The sequence below is a fragment of the Cydia pomonella genome, chromosome 7 (assembly GCF_033807575.1).
Source record: "Cydia pomonella isolate Wapato2018A chromosome 7, ilCydPomo1, whole genome shotgun sequence".
Taxonomy (NCBI): Eukaryota; Metazoa; Arthropoda; class Insecta; order Lepidoptera; family Tortricidae; genus Cydia; species Cydia pomonella.
In genome coordinates, this window is record NC_084709.1 from 24,507,495 (window position 1) to 24,516,250 (window position 8,756).

The window sequence follows — 8,756 nt, forward strand, 5'->3', positions numbered from 1 at the left end:
AGAGCAATTTATTGATGCAGTCTGTTTTAGGTACCTTTATTTTTTCTAGGTAGGTTTAGTTTTAGTAGTTTTATTTTATAAGTAGTATATGTTTGACTTACTACATGTCAAAGTCAAAGTCAAAATATTCTTTATTCAAATAGGCCTAGCAACAAGCACTTTTAAATCGTCAAATTTTACAAATATCATCTTAATCTAAATATCAGAGCAATTTATTGATGCAGTCTGTTTTAGGTATCTTTATTTTTTCTAGGTAGGTTTAGTTTTAGTAGTTTTATTTTATAAGTAGTATATGTTTGACTTACTACATGTCAAAGTCAAAGTCAAAATATTCGTTATTCAAATAGGCCTAGCAACAAGCACTTTTAAATCGTCAAATTTTACAAATATCATCTTAATCTAAATATCAGAGCAATTTATTGATGCAGTCTGTTTTAGGTATCTTTATTTTTTCTAGGTAGGTTTAGTTTTAGTAGTTTTATTTTATAAGTAGTCATAATTTAATTTTATTCAAACTGAGTCCTAAATTATGTATGTTTGTCAGTCATAAAATAAAAAGGAGCACTTCTGATCTAACGCAAAAATAGATATGGCAAATTTAATAATAAGAATTTCACAAAAGGATCGTCAAACATCAAAATTGTATAAAAATACTAGTCTAGAAACTTTCGAGAATAAAATCTAAATGTCAAAAAATACGATATAATATATACATTGAATTATCAATTTCATCATTATTAACATAACAATAAATAATTCATTATTTACAATCACACTTAATCCTTAACCCATGAAAATGGGGGAGGGGGAATCTTAGCATAAACTACGGCCAGTCAAGGGGGGGGGGAGGCTTAAAGAGTAACCAATTATGAAAAATGAGTCGCGTAGTATGGACAAGTTCCCTTACCATTTCAAGTATTATCTCGAATGTAAATCCAAGATCTTGCAGAAGAGCGTGCATTTTCCGGACATGAATTGGCGGCATATAATGAACATCCCGAATGTCAAGTAAACTGCCAAAAAAGTCGTTCATCTCACTGGCACCATAGCCTCGGCTGTATCTAAAACAATTCAATATCAGAAATAAATATTATGGGATAATCTTACACATATCGAGAAATTCCTAGGCATATAGTTTTTAGATTTGTAGCTGGCCCCCAACGGCTTATCCTTTGTCCATTGTTAACTAAAACGCCGCGTGCCACTACCTGCAAAAAAAGGGCCCGGTCACTTTAACTGGTTATGGCAATTGAAATAAGATTCAAAATGAACAAATGGAAAAATAATTTGCGATTTCTTGTGTGGTCCCTATACGGTTGCTGAGTTCCGGCGAGTCGAACGCTACCGAACCAGCCTAAAATGTGTCCTCGATATGCGTAACAAAGGCGCGTTATCGGAGAGCACACCTACGCTGGTTTTTTGAGCGTTGGACTAGCCCGCGCTCAGGTGCCAATTAGAATTATACGACCTTTTTTTTGCAGGTGGCACACGCCGTTTTAGTTAACAATAGACAAAGGATAAGCCGTTGGGGGCCAGCTACAAATCTACTAATCGACGGAGACGGAGCGGGGCTCCTATTTCTGTTTAATTTGCCTTTCGGGCATCTGAAGCAACCTAACGAACCCATCCCACCTATCGGCCCGATTCGAAGAATGAGATACGATAACGATAAGTTCTGGTTTAGATAAGTTCTCATTTAGATATTGTTTGTATGTCGTTTGACAGAAGCAGCTCGATTCGGGCAACCAATGTCACTTTGACGTCAGAAATATTGTAGATAGATTTTATTGGGATCACAGCGGAATCGAAATAAACGTCAATTATGACATGTCGTTTAGTTATCGATCTTTTAAAGATTTTTCCAAGATCATAAACGTGTCTTAATAATTCTTCGAATCGGGGCGTTTCAATTACTTTAATGTGACTACCGTCAAAACATTACAAAAAATATTACGATAGGCCGCCGACAAACTTTTAGTATGTTTTTGGGCACTGTAAAGTTCAAAAAGTTTTTTATTATAATTGTAGGTACGCATTATGTTCGGATATTTAGATTTTTTTTAATTCAATTCCAGATATGCGTTTTTTGTATCATTTCGATTTTTATCTACATACATTTTAAGCTATCTATGATTTGGTCAGTCCGCTCACCGCTTCACCGCATGCTACGACTGGCATAAATATAACCTGTATTGTCAGCAAAAAAATATTATCTATTAAAAGATACTTTTATGAAACTCATTTCGTTCCATTCATAAACCCACACTCGAATTTTAATGCCTTTCATTATGTAGCAGACGCATAAACAAACAATTTTAACCGACTTCAAGATTTCAAAAGGAGGCGGTTAGGTATGATGAATTTGTACATTTGCATTTGTGGATGAAACACAGTGAACGCAATGTATTTAAACGTACCACCTATGTTAAACAAATAAAATTCGGTTAGTTATAAATTTATTATTTTGGATATATTACAACAGTATAAGCTCTGTTTATCGAAAAGCGTGTTGGATAAACAACGGTATTTAATACTAGTTAAGGCGAAGTTATTTACTAAAGGGTACAATACACTTATTTTAATGAACTGCATTCAAAATTCAAAAAATTATTCTGCAAGTAGGCCTCAAGGGCTCTTTTACAAGTCAATACAACATTTATAGTAACATCATAGAGTGACACGAAAAATACATAACAACATTTATAAATACAACAGCCAATACCTGGGTAAACATTACATTTTAATAATCTTAAAATAAATAATTACTACAATACAATAGAGATGTATAGTCTCTATGGTTAAAAACACATTAAATCTGGAGATGTAAAAGGTCCCCAATGTCAGAGTACTAATACTAATAAAATTTGGAGGTGTAAAGTCTCTCCAAGTGTCTAAATAAAATTTATACTAAATAAATAAACCGCGTCTGGACTGTTAAACTATTCGTAACGGAGTTTGACCCGTATTATACTCATGGGAAGGGTACACGATTATTGACCGAAAAAACTTATCCAGGTCGTATCTGATTGAATAGGAATATCCATCTTTGGAAATACCCACAAGCAAACTTTAGATATAAAGGACCCTTAAGGGTATAAGGGTAATCCGGATATTTCATAAATTGTGAATGGGTCATATACAGCGTGTATTTTTGATACGACCACATAATCAAAGGGCAGTTTTTTTAGGCTGTAATTAACACACTTTCATGGGTTTTATAAAAAATCGGACAGACAGACGGACATGACGAATCTATAAGCTACGGAACCCTAAAAATGGACGACTGTTATTTTTTCATAAAAAATAATTCAGCAAGCAATGTATCACTATATTGTTTTAACTCAAAACGTCTCATTAATGACGCGACGTCACAACTGTCATAAGTGATCATGATGTCCGAAATACATTGTCGCTCGAAAAAAAAAACCAAAAATTAATTATGCTCTTGTAGTGAAGACTTAACAAAAAAAACTTTCAGAATTGTTTTATAGCACTAAAACCTACGTCTAGTTTAAGTATGAGGTTATATCAAAAATACACACTGTATAATAATTAGATTCACATTTCTCTGTGGATATTGCGAAACCTTATTTCGTATTAGGTCTCCTTTTATATTATAGTTTGAATTAATTTAGATATCCAAATGTTACAGCTATATCGATATGAAGCGATTTCAAAATCACTAATCGATCCGTCCAGGGTTCGCACGGGTTACACAACACCTTATATACCTAAACCTTCCTTAAGAATCGCTCAGTCGTTCAGCAGTTTTTGAGTTTATTGCGAACATACATACACACAGACAGACGCAGCGGGGGACTTTGTTTTATAAAGTGTAGTGATAATAAGAAATGTGAATCCTCCTTGAACTAATAGTATTTTATACAATTGTAATATAATAAAGAGCTTTTCAGTCGTGTATCGTAAAACCACCCAACTATAGTCCAAAGCTCCCAACTATGGTCCACAAATAAACTCAATTTTTCTCGTTCAGGTGTGTATTTTACTATATTTTTGTAGTTCTAAGGCAAAGTATGTTCATAAATGGAAGGTAAAACTAGGAGTAAACCACAAGGAACATTGGTATAGATACCTACTTAATTTCCTTTTGAACTTGTGGACCATAGTTGCAGCATTGGACTATAGTTGGGTGGTTTTACGGTACCGTGTTTAGGCAACCAAGCTTGCTGAATAGATTGCTAAATGAGATTGAAAAGCTTCATTATATCACTATTGTATACAATACTTTTTCTACTATAAAACTTTTTTTCTTTTTTTTTTTACTATAAAACCTAAATAAGTACCGTAAAACCACCTGCAACTATGGTCCACAAGTTCAAAAGGAAATTAAGTATCTATACCAATGTTCCTTGTGGTTTACTCCTAGTTTTACCTTCCATTTATAAACATACTTTACTTTGCCTTAGAACTACAAAAATATAGTAAAATACACACCTGAACGAGAAAAATTGAGTTTATTTGTGGACCATAGTTGGGAGCTTTGGACTATAGTTGGGTGGTTTTACGGTAATGAAAATTAGTAAGTATCTAAGTATACAAAAATACATAAACGCGCGAGCCTCCGCCCGCCCGTCCCCCGTTCTATGGGAGCGCGGCGGCCCGTGCGGCCTCTGTAGTAATGTACCTACAATTTTCGTTATCTGTACCCTAGTGTAAATAAATTCGATTTCGAAACGTGACGTACGCGTTTGCGTTTAGTCTCATTTTGTATTGGATTTTTGGAAACTCAAAATCCTATACAAAATGAGACTTAACGCAAACGCGTTCGTCACGTTATGATGTCGATCAAATTTACACTAGGGGTACTGATTTCAAATTTTTTTGTAAAATTTTAAATACCTACAATATGAGAGATATGTTTCCCGTTTTAGGTCCATACAGTGGTAATGGGTCGCAAATCATGAATGATGGAAAGGGAATCCGGTCAGTCCCGTAGTAGGTAGACTCCACCTAAAAAATTAAAAGTTCAGTTATTTTTTTAGGCTATAGGAGGCAGCCGAAACAGCGGAAATCGCTCTTTTGTTTATTCTAAAAGTTAGGGGCGAAAAATGTATCCCATTGTTTACATGCTCCTAACTCGGATATTAATTAATAGTCTGACGCTCGCACTCGACGATTGAAACGCCTCTAACAAAATGATAAGTATGTCCTAAACGTGGAAGGAAATTGCCATTTTGACCCTGAAATATTGCGTTTATGTGTAATAGTTGTTGTACAATTTATTTGTCAATAAAATCTAAAGAATCAAATGGTACCATTTTCTTTTCTATTTTTGAAAGACAAAAAAAAAAAATTCAGACTTCGGAGCCTTGTATTTTTTTATAATCTCAATATAATTTTTTAAATTCCACTTTTTTATAATGGATGACTCATTTTCTATCCATTTAACCAAATTTTGTTATAATATTCAACATGTGTCAAGTACCCAATTGAAAAGTGAGTCTAATTGAGATTGCAAGACTTAAATCGACCGGGATATAAACCGGAATATCGGGAGCTCAAACAATATGCAATCGACCGGGATATAACCCGGAATATCGGGAGCTCAAACAATATAAATCGACCGGGATATAACCCGGAATATCGGGAGCTCAAACAATATAACAGGTAATCACGGTTTATATTCCGGTCGATTCAAGTCTAGTGAAACTAACCGTGAACCATTCTAAACTGTTAGATTGCAATAACCCGAACAAACGGAATAAATAAATATAAATATTATACGACATTATTACACAAATTGACTAAGTCCCACAGTAAGCTCAATAAAGCTTGTGTTGAGGGTACTTAGACAACGATAGATATAATATATAAATATTTATAAATACTTAAATACATAGAAAACACCCATGACTCAGGAACAAATATCCATGCTCATCACACGAATAAATGCCCTTACCAGGATTTGAACCCGGGACCATAAGCTTCGTAGGCAGGGTCACTACCCACTAGGCCAAACCGGTCGTCATTAAAAACTTAATAAAAACTTGTGAAATACAATATATTTACCACAGTGACGGTGGGGTCGGAGCTATACTTCTGGTAGATCATGTGCCCAAGCACGCCCCACAGCGCAAACCCGGCGACAATTATGACGCTCCACAAGACAACAGTGCCTTTTCCTTTCTTCAAGTAATACGCCCCGTGGAGCGTAGAGTGCTCGCAGAACGTGTTCAACTTTTTTGAAAGCGTCCGGTGTAGGCGTGACCGCATTGTGGGCTGAAATAAAACATGAGTTAGGGGAAAAAAGCAATCAAAGTTTAAGGGGCGATCAGAAAAAAACTCGCAGCTTACCGGTAGCAGAGGCTAGATAATATTCAAGACGTGTAACCTCCACATAACACTGCGTTCTTTGTGTTTTTTTAGGGTTCCGCAGGGATCGGAACCGGTTTTTTGCAAAAACATCGAAATAACCATATATTTCAGTTTATTTTATACTCTAAATGTAGGACTCGGCTGTGTTTTCAGATAACGACTTCGTATTATTAGATTGCCTAATTAGAAATGAAGTAATTAACAAAGAACGAAAAAATACCGTTTTCGTTCCCATACAAAAAATACCGGTTTCCGATCCCTGGGGTTCCGTACCTCGAAAGGAAAAAATGGAACCCGTATAGGATCACTTTGTTGTCCGTCTGTCTCTCTGTCTCTCTGTCAACATCCTTTTTCTCAGGAACGCATGGACGTATCAATCTGGACTGGTAGAGAATGCCTTCTGAAACTAAGTCCACCATTTGTACTCTTCTTGTATTGTGCAATAAAGTTTAAATAAAAAATGACATATATAGGTAACATTTACGATTCTCGCAGCGTTGTATGGGGGTTGTTAGTCTTCTTTATTTAAACTCTGCCGCTTATAAAACATTTCTGTCATGAATCAAGTCGTTAAGTATTCAAGACACGACTAGTTTAGTTCAAATGCGAGTGACCTCTACCAGGTCAATTCGAGTTTTACATAGATGGTAGGATCCTATATCTGTGGTATACGCGGCTACGCGTGCAACCGCGAGGGGCACAGAACAGAACATACTCGTACGCTTTGCGACAAAAATAAAACACGTTTCATACCAAAAACAACCTACGTAATTTGGTCGGGTTATTTGTTGCCCACCATAAAGTACTAATATATACGGTTGTAAGGTGTTTTGACTAAATTAATTTAATAGGTAATAATTTGAGGGTAATCTTAAAATCAGTTGAAAATTAGCTGTCAGTTATGGCAGGTTGGTGGGACAGGAAGTGAGAGCATGGCAGGCATTCTGGTATTAGCGGCCGCACGGGTCGGAAGCGTCACACGAGTAAACGGTGTTCAATTAAAATTATTATGGAGAATACTTGTAGTACCTACCGTGTAATAGTGATTCAATAAATTACATAATCTGACATATCGTGGAGTTTTACTACACGGTGGGGAATAAAAAAATGAGACTGTGACAAGGACAAACAATAATATCTCTTTCTCTGCTACTCCTACTGAAAGATACATAAGTAATCCCGTTTGGTCATTTCCCCCCACCTCTCATGTTTGATCCAGTTATACTCGTACTAGATTATTTTAGTAATGAGGGCTACCCCGTTTAATTTCGCCGCTAGGGGCGCTAGTGTAGATGCAGGTTTCTCAAAAGGTCAATTTTTTTTTATACTACGTCGGTGGCAAACAAGCATACGGCCCGCATGATGGTTAGCAGTATCTGTAGCCTATGTACGCCTGCAACTCCAGATGAGTTACATGCGCGTTGCCGACCCTAACCCCCTTCCGCCCCTCGTTGAGCTTTGGCTAAGGTTGCTCGCGGTTGCACGGGTATACCACAGTTATAATATAGGGTCGGCATGTATAGAATGTTTGGGGGTTGCAAGCTTATTTATCGTGAATGTTCACTCCTTATTTTATAAGTGTGGTAAATATGTTCCCATCTTTGATTACTTTGAGAACCATTAGGATATAGTTCAATCAATGTTAGTAGTTTTAAAAAAGTGCTAACTAAAATATATGCAAAATTAAACAGGTTAAAAAAACGGCATATTTAGAAGTTTTTTTTTTATGTATAACCTTTATGTATATTAGTAACGTATTGGTTTAAGAGACGAAAATTTCTAATGTGAATATTTTGTATGGCGACAAAGTTGATGTAAATAAAAATAAAATGTCAAGTAATTTATTATAAATACAAATACACATTTTTTTGATACAGTGAATGTAATCGCTACGTATTGATTGTTTAAAAATAAGCATAGAATAATTTTCAGATCTCTTTTTCTGGACTTATATCTACAGTGGCGATAACTGGCGACATCTACAGATCAGTAAGATATCGGAAACAGATCGAATTACCAAAACTCGAATTGGCTTGTGCGTAGCTGGTGGATCTGGAATTTCAGATAAGGATTTCATTAATGGGATTGCGGCGGATATTTCATGTCTGTATTATGGATGCTTTTATAAAGATAAATATTTATTAATATTATAGGGAAGTACAAAATATGAAAATATAAAAATATTTAAATTAGTTAAAAGCAGCCTACCTTTTAACTGAAACGTGCAGGATACGCGATAGATTTCTGAGAAAAAAACCTTGCTTTGTTTTGGAATGAGTGCCTAAATTTAATTAGTTAAACACACTTTGACTCTTAGTAAGGCAAAGAATAAATAAATACAAGACTATAAGCCCAAGCGAAAGCTACCGTAAAATGAGCCTATTTTGCTAGAAAAAAACCTAATTAATCCTAGTAGGGAC

General features: G+C 35.4%; 1 long non-coding RNA gene across 1 annotated transcript; it reads right to left on the reverse strand.

Moving 5' to 3' along the window:
- Nucleotides 1–902: 902 nt before the first annotated feature.
- LOC133520211 (uncharacterized) lies at nt 903–8,098 on the reverse strand. The gene is made up of 3 exons (XR_009799728.1): nt 6,031–8,098; nt 4,865–4,971; nt 903–1,061 (listed from the first exon to the last, which is right to left on the reverse strand). It is a non-coding gene; the product is annotated as an uncharacterized LOC133520211 (long non-coding RNA).
- Nucleotides 8,099–8,756: the final 658 nt, after the last annotated feature.